General features: G+C 38.9%; 1 protein-coding gene across 14 annotated transcripts in view; it reads left to right on the plus strand.

Moving 5' to 3' along the window:
• Window positions 1–15,216, plus strand: part of CACNA1C (calcium voltage-gated channel subunit alpha1 C) — a 498,932-nt gene that overhangs the window by 323,005 nt on the left and 160,711 nt on the right. The gene's annotated exons all lie outside the window — the stretch shown is intronic.

The raw sequence follows: 15,216 nt of genomic DNA on the forward strand, positions 1-15,216 counted from the left end.
TTCACACACAGCTCAGTCCTGTCTGTATAAGGCTAACCCAGATTCTGGCTAACTTTGGAGACTGGCATATTATGACACCTGGTTCTCCAAGATGGTAGGGTGTGCTACAGTGCAAGATAGCATTTATCTCAAGAAGACCCAAAGCACACAAAAAGATAATCTGGACTGAGGCCTGGACTGTTAATCAACAGCAGCTTCTCTCTTAAACATGAGCCTGAAGCTGCCTGCTAGCCACCAGTGAGTTAGAGTTTGCAAGGTTTCCCTTTGAAGATTTAGCTTATTTGCAATAGATAGTCTCTATGTGGAACAGCTAGCAGTTGTCTCTATCCTCATAAATTAAGATCAGAATTGTGACTCTGGCTTTCTTCTAAGACTGAAATAAAGGGCAGAGATTGAACCACAAGAGGACTCTGAGTCTCGGAGCACAAAAATTGCCTTTACTTGAAAAGAGGGTATAGATTAATAAAATAACAAAGAAGAACAGAAGTTAACTCAGAAAAGGAATTGGGCAGAACTACTCAATGGCTCAACTATGGCTATATATAATATACCTGTATTCTTATCACATTTAGATCACATTCCTGATGTCTTTGTGTGATTGAGAGATCTATAGGTAGTTCAGGGGAAATAGGAGAGAGTAAATAAACATGAAAATAGTTTTGGCAGCGTATACCATTTAGTATTGTGAAACCTATCCACAAGTTATCATCATTTCCTGTAAAGGCATGTGTTAAGAAAGACCCTGCCAATCCACACACTTTTGGGTCCATGTATCATTTGCATGACTGGATGTGAATCATTCAGAACTCAGTTATCAGGTATCTAATAACAGGAGCCAAAAACATAAACTCACTACTAAATGATTTTCTACCATGGCTGCTGCAGGTGGTCTGGTTTTTTTATGGTGTCCCTGCAGCAACCTGGATTTTAGCTGTTGGCTTTTGTTTGGTATTCAGCCAGCTTTTTTCACTGATTTCCTGAGCTGTTTTTTTCTCTTTAGAGACAGTACGGTGAACTGAGACCTGAAAGTAATACAGATTGATGGTCATTATTTTTAGGGGCATCCATATAGTCAGCCCTTTAGATTATGGCTTTGATAGAATGCTTGGAAACAAAAGAAATATTTGTTATCATCTGTTCCTGGTTATTCCTAGACAAGTCTACAAAAGATATGAGTTAGCACTGCAGATAAAATTTCAGTAATTGAGGAGGAGGAAATTTAGTTTGTAGAGAAAAAAACATATCACCGATGTTTAAAGGCCATGAAATACAAAGTTTGAGTAAACACCTGAACACCTGAGCTGACAGACATACTCGGTTAAGCTGCTGTAAACAATTCTAAGAGTACTGTTGTCCTATATGACTTTTTGCCTCTGTGTTATATTGACAAAGTGGATAGAAGTGAGATCTGATCAGTGTTTGCCATACAGTAAAGAAGGTATCTGAGATGCAATACATATTTCCTTCTGCAGAGAGGTCTGTGCGTGCTACTCTGGGAGCAGATGTTGACTGGCAATAACTACAGGGCACACCTATGAGAAACATCGTGGCTTTAATATTTATATACATAAACAGTCTCTAAACATTCACACTGTAATTTCATATGTGGGTGTTTCAAACCATATCTACTGTGGTTTATATAGTAAGCTTTATAGTTCATGGAAAGGGCATTCTAGCTTAAGCTAGCCAGATGAAAAAGAAGAGTACTTCTGGATAGTAAAGAATGGAAAAGATGCAACATTTTAATTTCTGAGAGTGAAGGAAAAATTTTAGTAAGTGGGGTAGGATGTAAATATATATTTTAAACTTAGTGTGGGCCACTGTTTCTTTAGTGGAGTCTGACTCCTATAGAACTCTACTCCCTGGCCTTTGCTTTTTCAGCCAAGGAAGAATGGACTTGTCGTAGACAACCTATTGGGGGCTGTATCGCCACAAGAGTGCGGAGATAGGAGGCTATTCTCTTTTTAAGTAGATAATACTTTGAAAGATCTCCTGGATCCACAGTGAGGTCATAGAAATTAAAATTTGCTTTATTAGGAAATAAATATGCAGTCAATTAAATTAGAAATTCAGATTTAAAGATCCTCTCTATCCAACCACATCCTGAGGTAGACAGTTGGTTGTCCATTTTATACTGAAAGGAAAGTACAGATTAAAGAATGGTATAAGAAAATGTCTGCAAGTCAGACAATTTTGTGGCTGAAAATTTTAGGTGACGATTTTCAGAGGTCATTCCTTAAACTTAATGGTGTAAGCTAATGTGTTAATATTAAAAGTGCTGATCATTCCAAGTTCAAGCAGACTGGTAGGTTCTTAGCTGCTCTGCAATTCAGGGTAGATACGTAGGTTTGAATCTGGGGTCCTGCTGGGGTCAATGGCAAAATTCCAATTAATTTCAAAAGGTCAGGATCTTACCTTCTATTTTGTAAAATCTTAATCATGCTGTTGAGATTTTTCCACATGCAGTCATGTGTACAATGTGAGGACTTCAGATGCCTAATCAGGGCCTTGGTGTCTGTTGTGATAGTCTTCGAAGGACATACATGTGGAGGTAGGGAGTTTTCTTTGCTCCCTCCTTCAATCTGAAAATAAGAGCCTGACCTAAAACTCAGCAGAACAACAGATAATGCTCTGGGCTGAATTACTTGGCTGTAAAAGTTCAGACAATGAAGCAATTCCCTTGGTTTGAACTTTTCTATAAGTGCTTTTCAATTATACCTTCCTATTTTCTGAAAAATAGCTTTTGAAAGATACCTCAATCTCTGCATTCCTCTCAGTGGGAATGGAGGGAGCTTAGCACATTTCAGCATGTTGCCCTGAAAAATATACTAGTAATTTCATGAAACTTATGCCTGTCTTGTGCCACACTTTTCAAGGTTAAACCTGCATGTTTTAAAGTTAGAAAGCTGTATGACCTTCTGCAAGTCCTGGATTCCTAATCCACTTAGTAGCTCTCCAAATTTTACCTTCAGTTTCCTGCTTCCTTCTTCATGCTTCCCCTCATACCTCCTCCAGCTTTTCACCTCTGTAGTGAAGCCTGTCTCATCTTTCATGTAGTACTGTTTCGCAACCTGTGATCCACATCCTCACAAAAATATAATCAGAGACAGGAAAGCAGTAAACTTTTATTCCCTAGAAGGACTGGACATCAATGAGATCAATACACTTTCCAATCTCCTCTCTCACTCAGCAGATGAGACTTGTGAGTAGATTGGCTTCTTTTGATATGTGAAAGAAAAATGTTAGGGAAAACAGTTTGACACTGCTATAGTGGCAGGTAGGATAATTACTTACAAGGAGTCACATTTTTAAAGTGAAGTAACTATATTGGACAGGATGAAAATCTGTGCAAAACAACCTTGTTGACTCTTCATTGAAGAACTGATCTTTGTTGAAAGGAGCGTTATGTGTCTCCTATACTGTCTCAGTCTTACAAGCTTTACTTTGTCCCAGTAGAACTGCCAGGTGGCTTTATCTCATATGCAGTCAGTTCATAGAATCATTTGAGTAGACAGGCACCTCTTATGATATGTCACATCATAATTTTTCCTATGCATTGTAAAAAGATTGAGCTTATTATTCTCAAAGCTACTTAATGTATGATCAGCCAGCATTAGCAGCTCGTTACCTTAAGCAGGCACCAAGACCCATTTCTGAAGACCCCTCAGTCTTGGAAACTTCCAGCAGCAGATGCAAATCCAAATGTTGCAAATTGAGTCTTTTGGTATTTTGTAATCAGTCTCTGATGCAGTCCGTTATTTCTTATTGTCTTGTTGACTAAGGAGGAAAATTAATCCCTGTGCAGTTTGTAACATACTGTTTAAGTATTTGTAGGCAGTTGTTGTCTTCCCTTAATCTTTTTCTAATCTGAGCAGATTCAGTTCTTTCAACCTTCCCTAATGGGGCTTCTGTTTAATTATTTTTAATCAGTTTGTTACTGTCCTGCAGAGGAAGCTTCACTTCTGAGTTTAATACAAATTGGACAGTGCCCTGTCTCTAGAAGAGCTTTCATCTTTGTGTGAAATGTGCTTTCTGCAGCTGAAGCACTGTGACACTGCATGCAAAACTGCCCACTGCAGCCTGTCTCACGTGCCTGGTCTCTCCACTTCCCTGCATCTAAGCAATCGTATATATAAATGAAAACAGAATGCAGAGCAAGTGCAAACACAACCATATGTTGTTGCATTGGGCTATTCACACTGCTGGGTAGTGGAGAACCTGATCCTGAGATGTTCTGCGTACAGCTTGCCCATTACATCTTGAATTCTAGGATTGAGTAATTCTACTAGATCTGCGTAATGATTATTAATAATGAGCAATCTTGAGCCTGCCATTATTTTTGGAGTATCAGCTTTGTCCCACGTCATTTGGACAACACTTCAGAATACTTGATTGAGTCTCTGAAAATAATATGCAATGCCTCCAGGAACAGTTTACTTCAAGGCTCTGACTGTAAACTAAAGGGTGTTGTATTGTTATAAATGGACTAAAGCCGGATCTGGATGAGATCCAGGGCTCTAACCTGTCCCTGGAGGAGACGCCTGAACTGACACATTATATGTTGACTCCCTCAAATTTAACTGAACAGTCCTTGGTAGGCTTGCCCAGCCCCTAGGCAAGAAAACATTTTAGTAGTATAAAACAGTGCAGTAGAGCCACCGTAATGTAGTGAGATTGAATCAGTGGAAACATTCAGGAGCATCACATCCCCAAGGACAGCACAGAGTAGCAAATACAGGTGCAGTGGGTTAAACAGGCTGTCCTGGAAGATCCCTTCATCTCCAAATCTGTGAGATCATACTTCCAAGAGTCACTAAATGAGCTTGAAACCAGAGCTTACAGTCACCCTTACAATTCCCATCATGAAATCAAAATGGAAAAAAATGGTCAACAGATATAATTTACTTTGCTGACAGCACTGACATATCTTCTGAGCTTTTCTCATCCCTCCACAGCCTGTTGCAGCCAATGAGGAAGATGATGTGAGGAATACAGAGATATTGCCATAAAGTGGAAGACATAAAACGCAGAGCTGCAACCCCCAATTTTTGCCAGCTGTGTTTTTCCTTCTAACCCTTTATTCTTGCAGCACTTAGGCTAGAATTAGTAAGGCTTTCCACACAAAAGAATGATCTGATTCTAAGAATATATCTGTCTACATGTTTCCATGGTGTTTATTCCCCATCCACCCCTACCCCTCCAAGAAAATGCTGGGCTTTTATTGTTGTGGGGTTGAGGTTTTTTAATCGTCTTTTTGGCAGGGTTTTGCATGGATGTGAAAAATTTACAAAGAATAAGCATGCAAGTATAAGCAACCCATCTCTTATTGCAGAGGTTATTTCATCTCCATCTGCTGTAGCGGTGGTGGGTAAGGGGAGGGGGCCTATAGTTTAGAGCACTGAAGGGCCACAGCATTAATGCACTGAAAAAAGTGTCCACACTTAATTTGCATAAATGATGACCTAAATCTGTTTTCCTTTTACTCATGAACAACTGCATGTGCAACTGTTATGGTTGCCTGTTGTGCTGCCTTGAAAGTAGCAGCAATGACTTGCCATTTGCCACCTGCCACAAAAACCTGCTGCTGAACATTTGTTCAGTGCAAAATAGGCAATTGTTTTGTGAAATGAAGTTTTCATGAGCCCTTCAGACCTCAACTTTGGACCTCTCAGTCCTCCTCTTCTATATGGAAAGAAACTCTCCATTAAAAATAAGCTTCTTCGAGTTGGTTATGGGGAGGTGTTAATGGAGACCCTCTGCCCAGTGCTCCTGCGTGGAAAGGACCTCTTTATTAGCCCTGTTTTTCTACTGCCCTTTCTCTATTCTTTCTTCTTTTGTTCTTCCTTAGACTCTTTCCTAATTGCTGCTGTCTAATCACCACAGAGCCCTTTCTTCTCTTTAATCTTTAATCTTTTATCCTAGAGCTATAAAATTAAGAGCTAAACTACTGGGGCACTTATTTAGGATTTTGAGTGCCTCTGTTTGTGGGTGCACTTCTTGGGCCCTACTACCAGTTTTTCAAGAACTGATGACTGTTGCCTTCTGAAGCAATCATCTTCAGAGTTGTTAAGTTAAGGACCCATTTCCACTAGACAAATTCACAAATAATAGACTCTGGTTCATTATCTAGACAGTGGGGAAAAACCAGAGAGAGGAATATGCCCAAGGTCAGAACACAAGTGGTGGCTCTAGAAGTGACCATTTATAAAACTCATGTTTATTTTCAGTTTAAGTTTCAAGACAAAGGGCAATACTACTAAACCCTTACCAGTCTTACTGTGAAATAGTTTTTCCTGCCCACAAAGAGAATTGGTCCACTAATATTGGCTTTATGCATTGATTTCAGTGGGATTTCTGCCTGAGCTGGACTTGAGGACTCCGTATGATGGGTGGTCATACCATCACGAGCACGTAGTTTAGCTGTGCCCATGGCCTCCTCTAGAACTGTCTTCTTATAATTTCAATCCTCTTAACTGCACCCAAATTGCCTAAAAGCAATATTGGGCACATCTCCCTAAAGATACAAAGTGACCAGAAGTAGAAAATTAAGGGGTTTAGGACTCAATCAGAGGAACATTTATCACATAACATCCACACTGTAGATTTTTAAAGTGTGTCTAGAAGAAATCAGGCCTGGACATCGTGCTGATCTTGCCTACTTGGTGTTGCTGATAAACTCATGAGAAAAAGAAGAGCAGTCTTGTCTGCCAATAATGCAGTTGCACCTCATTCAGGCTCTTTGATAGTAGTTTCTCCAGTGAACCTCTAGTGCTTATACAATATCTGTGAGTCACTATTGTGCCTATCAGGTGGAGGTTTATTAGCTGTGTGCTATGAGTTCTAGATATTGTACATTTTATTTGAGAATTTTGGGTGTGATTTCACAACTGAAAGCTGGATCCATCATCTAAAATGTAGAATGGATTTCTAGGAATATCATAGATTGGGAACTGACTACAAAGGAAATGGTTATACTGATCAAGTGCAAAAAAGGAATTGACAGTCATGCCTCCACTTATTAAAAAAGGTAGTGATTATCTACAGCTTACAGTACTGTTTTTCATTATCTTTATTTTTAAGGACTTAATTGACTATGTAAATCAATGAACAGTATGTGCTTGTGTATTCCTGTGCATGCAGCAATCAGTGCTGTTCTGATATACTTGTGGTAGAATTTGCTATCAGTCTGCACTGAGATAAATAGAAGCAGTTATAAAACAGCAATACAGTAAAACAGGCAGAAAATCCTTTCTGGATAATCAGCCATGCAAATGTAAATACAAAATAAACAGAGACAGGAAGGGATAGCCCAGAATTCTAAGATGAAATGAAATCTTTCATTTTGGAAACCCACCATCCTAGGGGATATTTTCATGCTTGAAATCAGCACTTTATTCTTTTGGAGTGAATTTCCAAAGCCTTTAAAAGATTAAAAGGTTTTTAAATAACAGAGCAGCAGTAGAAGATGAAACTGCTGCAGCAACTATAATGAGAGAACTATCAGCCCTGTGGCTAAATAGCCTTTGGGCTTTTGGATGACTTTTTCAAAGATCAACCTTTTCCTTTTAAAGAGAAAAAAAACTATACACACTTACGTGGGAACAAGTCAACTCACATAAAGCTCTGTTACTTTTGTCTCTGGAGATGTGAATTCAAATCCTGATTAAGTCATACAATTGGAAATAATTTTTGGAGGTCACTACATGGCATTTCTGCAAATTGCAAGTTCACCCAACAAGCTAACCCCTTCATGTAATCAGTCATGTGAGAGAATGGAGAGCCTTAATGGGTGCTGTAACCTGTATAGGGACCTGACCTTGGCAGAACGTTGCAGATGGATCAATGACAGGAGTCTCCTCTAAGTAGATCTACTGTTCAGGGACCAAGAAGAGTAATGTGATAAGAAGGCAAAAGTAATGTCACTATTGATGTTAGCTGTTGAATAGGGAAGAGGTAGGGAAAATGGACTGTCAGTCATCTTTATCGACAAGCAGAATGGATCAAGAACAAGGGCTGGGTATTCTGGGCTCCAAGCCATGTTTCTGGAAAATCCTGAAGACCTGCTCAGGCTGGGCCTAGTGTCTGTAAGAACTCTGCCTGGGTCAGTGTATGGCCTGTTCTTTCCTAGCTGGTCTGTATGACACAGTCAGCCTCAATGCAGACAGAGAGTGACCTGAGACACCATTGAAAAAAAAAAGAAAATTTGAGGGAATAGTTTAAAGGGAATTATTTACATCCTCAAAGTGCAGCAGTTCCAGCACGCTCTAGGATGTGAATTGCTTTATCACTTAGCAATAAATGAATTTCAATATTTCACTTTTGGCTAACATGTTCTACGCTAAACTGAATTGAAATACATTTAATTATTTTTTTCTCTTTTACATATTAAACCTGGAGAAAGAAAGTGAGGTGGCAAAGCAGGAGGCTTACTGGAGCTCAGAATTTGTCTTTGATGTAAGGAATTCTCACTGTGTAACTAATGTTTTCAGTGGGAGTTCAGAATCCCTGTATGGCTAAACATGCTGCAGAGGTACGTAGCCCCCTCCAGTTTTCACAGAAAAATAGAGAAGTCCCACAAAAAAGCACAAAGAGTATAGGTGGGATGGGAGGAGGTGCAAATGGTAGCTTCCTGTTTTCTCTCCCCTGATATAGTTGACTATAGGAATTTCCCAGTGGTACTTGCACTAGCAAAATTTAATATGCTGAGATTTTGTCAACAAAATCCACTTTTCAGACAGTCGGTTTGCCATGGTAACGCATGTCCCTTTGGAACATTGCTAGTGGTAATAAATCTTGCAAGTTTGTGAAAACAAAGCCCAGTAACACTGATGTTTTCTTTAAATCAAGGGGGAGCCTGACTTTTTTTTCCTCTATTTTGAAATGAAAAGTGTGAAGTTAAATGCCAGTGGCCTTTGTCATCACTTGAAGTTATACAGTCAACTTGTGTGAACACCGTTTAAAATTACAGATTGAATTAAGACAGTACTAAACACACCCAAGCCAAGATTGCCCCCCTACCTCTCCAGCAAGTACAAACTACAGTGCCATAGAAGTAGGGGATCAGTAAGCATTTTCAACAGAAATAGCTTGCAGTGGAAAAACAGTTCAGCTCAATCATTTTGCACCACAGACATTTTGACCTGCTGGTATTTGAATGCAAGTTTTAATTGTCTTCCCACTCTCAGACAGAGACCTTATATTTCCCATAATAGCTCAGTCTGTTAAAGAACAGCTGACTATAAAAACAATGTGCACCCAAACCAAAAACAGCTGAAATATGAACATAGAACTTTACCAAAGAGCAAAATAATGTTGTAAAGTCCAGTGGTTATATACTAGGAACTACAAAAAAAAAAAAAAAGTGGAAGGATTCAGTGTCAGCATACAGTATCAGTAAACCAGGGCTAGGTGGTTTAAAGTTGTTTTTTTAAACGTGTGTTTTAGACTTTATACAGTCTTTCCCAGCTGAGAAAGTGTGCATATCCTCGAAAAGGTGGCGCCGGTATTTAATGAGTGATGAAAATATGACACCGTGCTGTTACAAAGAAATAAGTTTGGCAAACTCTACTGGTAGCAATGCACTTCCTGCATACTGCATGCAACAAAAAGCAAATACAGTTTGCCTCACGTCTTTTATGTGTTCTTCATTGAAGGGAATTCATATAACAGCAAAATGGCATTCCACTGCAATAGTATAATTTTACAGAAGGTCGAACAGCTATTTTAGATGTTTTCACTTTGCGATCAAGCAGCTGACATGGTTATAAGGCAGTGCTTATAGATCTCCACTCTAGCCTTGTTCTTGCACAGGTTGCAGCAGCAGCTGCCTTTACACAGTCTCTCCAAGAAGTTCAAGCCAGTCACAGTGTATCTGATGCAGGAGCATGTGCTCTCATGACTGTGGTTGAGCTCAGCACTTCTTTCACCTGTCTTCTCTATAGTGATATGTGGGAAGCTGGGTCAGTTCTGCAGACTTCACCCTCTTGTCAGGGAGATCAGGCAGTGTAGCAATGAACTCTAGCTATACCCAAAGTTTTTCTAAAATAAACCAGGAATTGCGGTTCACCTGGACCAGCGAAGGTGTACTTGGGTGAGAACAGCAGATTCAACATAGTCTTTGTTAGCAAGGATGAAGAAGCAACCTCTGCAGACTTCATCTTCTCAGATCTGTCTGCCCCCTTCCCCTTCTCCCTTCTGGAGTAATCTTCCATTGCTGCAGTTTCTTTGATTCTTTCTCAAGGGTTCTCTGTTGCAATTTAATCTCTTCCCTTGAAGTTTCTGTTCTCCTCATCGAGACAGTCCTTTCTCAGTTAATGGCTCCATTTAGCTCCTGCAGAGAGTTCTGTACAAATTGCCAATATTTCTAGCTCAGAGGGGAATTTTAATTTGCTCTTTCCATCACTACAGAGCATACTGAACAATTGGGGAACCAAGGTATACACAGGAATCTTACTATTCTTCCCACTGCCCACACGTGATTAATCTTGCCTACGTTCTTCGCTTTTATCCTACAGTGACCGTATAGCAGAATAACCTGTCTGGAGCATTCTCTGTCCTGGTTCATGATCCCTATGCACTTGTCTTCATTCGGGTCTGTCTTGCCTTTCTGATGAAGACACTGGAAAAAGGTTATAGATGTCTATATGTACATATAGAATGGACATACGGAATTTGTAAAATTCCATAATTGAGGTAACACAGTAAGAAGAGCCTTAAAAACAAGTACTTGGAGAGAACCACTGAGCTTTAAATTTGCCTTCTCCTTCAGTACTTCAAAAGAAATGAAATGTGATTGTCAAAAAAAAAAAAATTAACAGGAGCAACTGATCAAGTGCTGCTCCTTCTTTGAGTATCATCAGTTCAGACTGAAACTGGGTTGAACTCTCCAGTCTCTTCTTTGCATCCATCTGATAGTGCCAGCTACAAAATGTGGAGTATTTCGGAACAGTCGTAAGGAGAAGCTGTGACTTGGAGTCCCTTTAAGACTATTAGAATGTTGGCTTAGAAAGAAATTCTACCCAGAATAAGAGCAAAGGCATCTTGAATCCTTTTAAGCCATTCAGAAGCAATTTTATTCCATTGTTCCTAAGTCCATGCAAGTAAGTCTAGTTTATTTTAGGGGTTTTTTGTTTGTTTATTACAAGGTTTGGAGTTTTGTATTTTTTTACCCTCATCTCTGTCCTTTTACCTTCAGTCAGCTCTTAGCCCATAAATTCCCACCCCTTATCACCTGTCTTAAAGACTCAGGAAGGCTGAATGAGTATTTCAGGTTGACAATATAAATGATAATACTTCTCATCTTGCATTAGAATGTCTAGACTGAAATTCTTAAACTTTTTGTCATTTTTAGTCACTACGTACATTAAACTTTTAATTTTTCCCAGGGAATTTCGGAAAATGAGTTCCTTACCATGTATTTCTCACAATCCTGTGCCCCATCCCATTCAAGCAAAGCACTTATGCATATGAATTAATTTCTGTGGGAAACAATAATATTGACCACTGACTTCAATGAAATTATTCATATGCTTTAAATTATGCACATACATGAGTACTGGATTAAAAACCAGCCGAGCAAAGACAACTAATTAGATTTTAAATATTGAATGATCTGCAAGGTGGAATCTTCATCCTTAGGATAATAATGTACTAAGTCTAAACCCAGCTTTAAGGATATGATGGGTAATAGGAAATGTGATCCTTTTCTTGCTCCTTCTGTGAATGGTGAAGTCAGATGGATACATGCTGTGTATGTGGAGACCAGCCAGGAATTTCTCAGGTAAAAATGTGCTTTTTCATGTCTTTATTGACATGACGTGCAGCAGCCTCACACCATTCAGGCTCCAAACAAATCAGCAGATTCAGGATGAGTAGGATTTCAGTGCTAAAGAAGCAATCCCTTAGTTTGCCCCACAGGCTGGAAAAAGTGCTTATGGAGCCTGACATACATAGAAAGTCAATTTTAGTACTGTGTCCCTTTTTACTGTACCTTTAGTTCTGTGTCGCCTCACTGAAATCTTTCTGGGGCTTATTCCAAGCATTTATAGTTTTGTGAAAAAGTTAGAAATTGTGAATAACAATGAATAATTTCCTTGTTAAAAGCAATACTAAGAGCAGTGGGGCTTACAGTAAGTTGCAAAATGCATAATTAATATATTTATCACAAGTATTACATGAAATAAAACAGTATCACATAAGCAGTGTACTGTTTAGAGATCAGAGAAAAATGCAATGTGCAGGATTTGTTAACAAAGATAACCAACAATACTAATTTTTTGCATATTTAGAGGTTGGTTTATTTGTATCACAGTCTAAATAATCACAGTCCAATTACCTACCTACAAGTTGTTTAAGAGCATGACCACTAAAGAGACAGTTGTCAGATGTTTTATATCTCTAAGGAGAAGTTGAAAGAAAGGTGTCAAACCTTCGCATCACAAGTCCTCTGCCTGCTAGCGAGAGCTTTCAAGGTGAAGACTGCAAGTACTGCATAGCCAAGGTGTTCTTAAGCCCAAATCGACTCTGCAGTTGATAAGTTAAACAGAAGAGAATGATTAATTGAAAAAATTCTTTTTTGTTTGCAGAGCAGCCTCAAAAATCATGCTATCGCTAGTCACAATCGTTAGCTGGATGTTCTTAGGAACTACCAGCAATATCCTTTTTCTCATTTGGGATAAGTATTTTGTTCCTCAGCTATTTCTGCTGATGTAATATATCTAGTAGGACGAAAGTTTCAGAAACAAAGCAAAGCTTTAACTATCATGAAAGCAGCATGAAGATATGATGGAAGCCAAAAAAATAATAGAAGAGTAGGAGTACTTTCCTTTATAGGCCACGTAGCCATTGCCTGAGATGTAGGATTTACTACCTGTCTATAATGTGGATTCTTTTTTTTTTTTTTCCCTTAATATTGTCAACACAGCTGTAGCTGTGAAGGGTGAAGTTCCATCCTATGTTTGTTTTAATTGCATTTGTACCTGAGTTCTGACTAAAACATTTGGGGGAAAACATTTTTTTCTCACAGTGCAAAACAGTGCATTATCCTATTAAAAAAGTTTCTAGTGTTGTTTAAGCAGAGTTTAAAGTTGTAGTTCCATGACCATATGTGTGAATGAAATGCATTCACCCAAACATTCATGGGAAGAGAAGGAAAGAAGGAGTGGGAAAGGAAAATTTATGTTTTAATCCAAACCTCTTTACTTCGTAGTTGATCAGTAATAAATATCGAAATCTCACATTAGTATGGCATGGCCTTTTATGTCTCACCTGAGCCGTGCTTGCCAGTAGGCTACCATTTGATCTTTGATCTAAGCTGAGGAAATCACTTCTATGCATCTTTAAAGTTATAAAGGTGCTTAAGTTCTTCTCCTGGAAAAGATGGTTTTCAAAATGAAGGATTTAAGCAGGAATATATATTCAGCGACAACTGATACCTCTTATTTCTGCTGTCTCCTGCTTCCAGTATTCTCCAGTTTTATATCCTTACAAGAAAGACTTGGTTTCAACTAGAGATCTTGCTATTGGCCATAACCATTACATTTGGCTGGATTATTTCCTGAGGCAGTGAATTCAACAGATATGTTGCATAAAATAGCATTTCTACGCAAAATTTCCAAATTTACTGCCCTTTAATTTTATTGAGTATTCTGCTCCTCTTGATTAATGTTACTCTGTGAAAGGTTATACACTTCATTATAGAATACTTGAAACACTTGACTTGTATTTAAAAAAGGCTATCATAACATTCTATAGTCATTAGAAATCAGCAATTTGTTCAATAGAAGCCTAGCCCTGGTGTCCTAGTTAACTTACTTTCTGTTAAGCTGCAGCTCTCCTGTAGTGTGCACTGAACAAGACAGACTTCATTTTTTTCTTCAGCCTGCTGCTTTCCAGTGACAGCTGTCCTTCTATGATGGATTAAACTCTTCCTGTAACTTTCAGTTATTTTTGAAAGACGTTTGGCACAAACGTCAGGGTGTGAGTGTGTGAATTGTGTGTACCCCTCCCATTAAGTGACCGAAAGACCTCCACTGTGTGCTTGGTGATTCTTAGCCATTATGTTAATAGATAATATGCCTCTGACATTATCTTCGAACTATGATGCCTGTGTAATGAATGAGATACTTGCAAAATGTGCCAGACTATTATCCCTGGGGAAAAAAAAATAAATCCCTAAACAAGTAAAGCATGCATATCTCCTGCAGCTTTACCCATATGTCTTCACCTATGTCTTCTGAAGAACCAGAAAACATAGGCACAAAGGCTATTTATAGAGATAAATAGACTCTTATTCCTTGGCCCCTGGCTGAAACTGCTGGTTGTAATTCTGATCAGCAAACTACAGAATTAAAAATCCTAGTGTTATTTCTATGACATTATCTGTATCATTGAGAGAAAAGCCTTCAACTGGACGTTGAAGTGCTATAGTCATGACAGCAATTAAGGATGCTTGGCAATGAAGAGTTCTTCCCCAGTACACAAGGTCCATCGACCTCAAATTGCTGAAATACCCTCTTTTCGTCATGATGCTGAGTGGTTTCTTTGACAGTATCCAGGGAGGCAATGTAGTATCCCACTTTGCAGGTTGGAAAGCTGGAGCATAGTGAGCCAAAATGTCCCCATGGTGCCAGAGAGGATATGTACCAAATCATGAGAAGGAATCTGAGATCCTTATTTCTGAGGTCTTTGAGAGATGATGCTTTAACGTTCAGAAAAGTACCAACTTTCTCATTGTTGTGAGTAGTGAGATGTGAGTGTTGAGATGTGAGCTGTGAAAGGTCAGGCAGTTTTACTCAGAAAGTGGAATTATTTCTATAAATGACAATCTGCAGATTCCCACCAATTCTGTGCTCCCAGCTGACCTAACAGTTGTCCCATACATGCTTAAGTGGACATCAGGTTGCAATCACCTTGACTGCTGTAGCTGGAATATTATAATTCAGACCTACACTGGCTGTTAGTCTTTGTTCATTGTAAATTTAGTCTTTGTAAATTTAGATGATCCACCTTTTCTGTTGAGATTCATATGATTAATAGTAAACACCTGGGGAGAAAAAGTACACTCAGTGACCAGAGAGCTGAACCTTGTACAGGAATTTGTACTGTCCATCCTAGAGAGGTAACCTATAACTGAATCATTTTCTGTTCACTATAGACAACAGTACAAAATATATTTTGCACACCTTGTGTTCTGCACTCAGTAGTGTGCAAATGGTA

This window comes from Strix uralensis, chromosome 5, assembly GCF_047716275.1.
Source record: "Strix uralensis isolate ZFMK-TIS-50842 chromosome 5, bStrUra1, whole genome shotgun sequence".
Lineage (NCBI taxonomy): Eukaryota > Metazoa > Chordata > Aves > Strigiformes > Strigidae > Strix > Strix uralensis.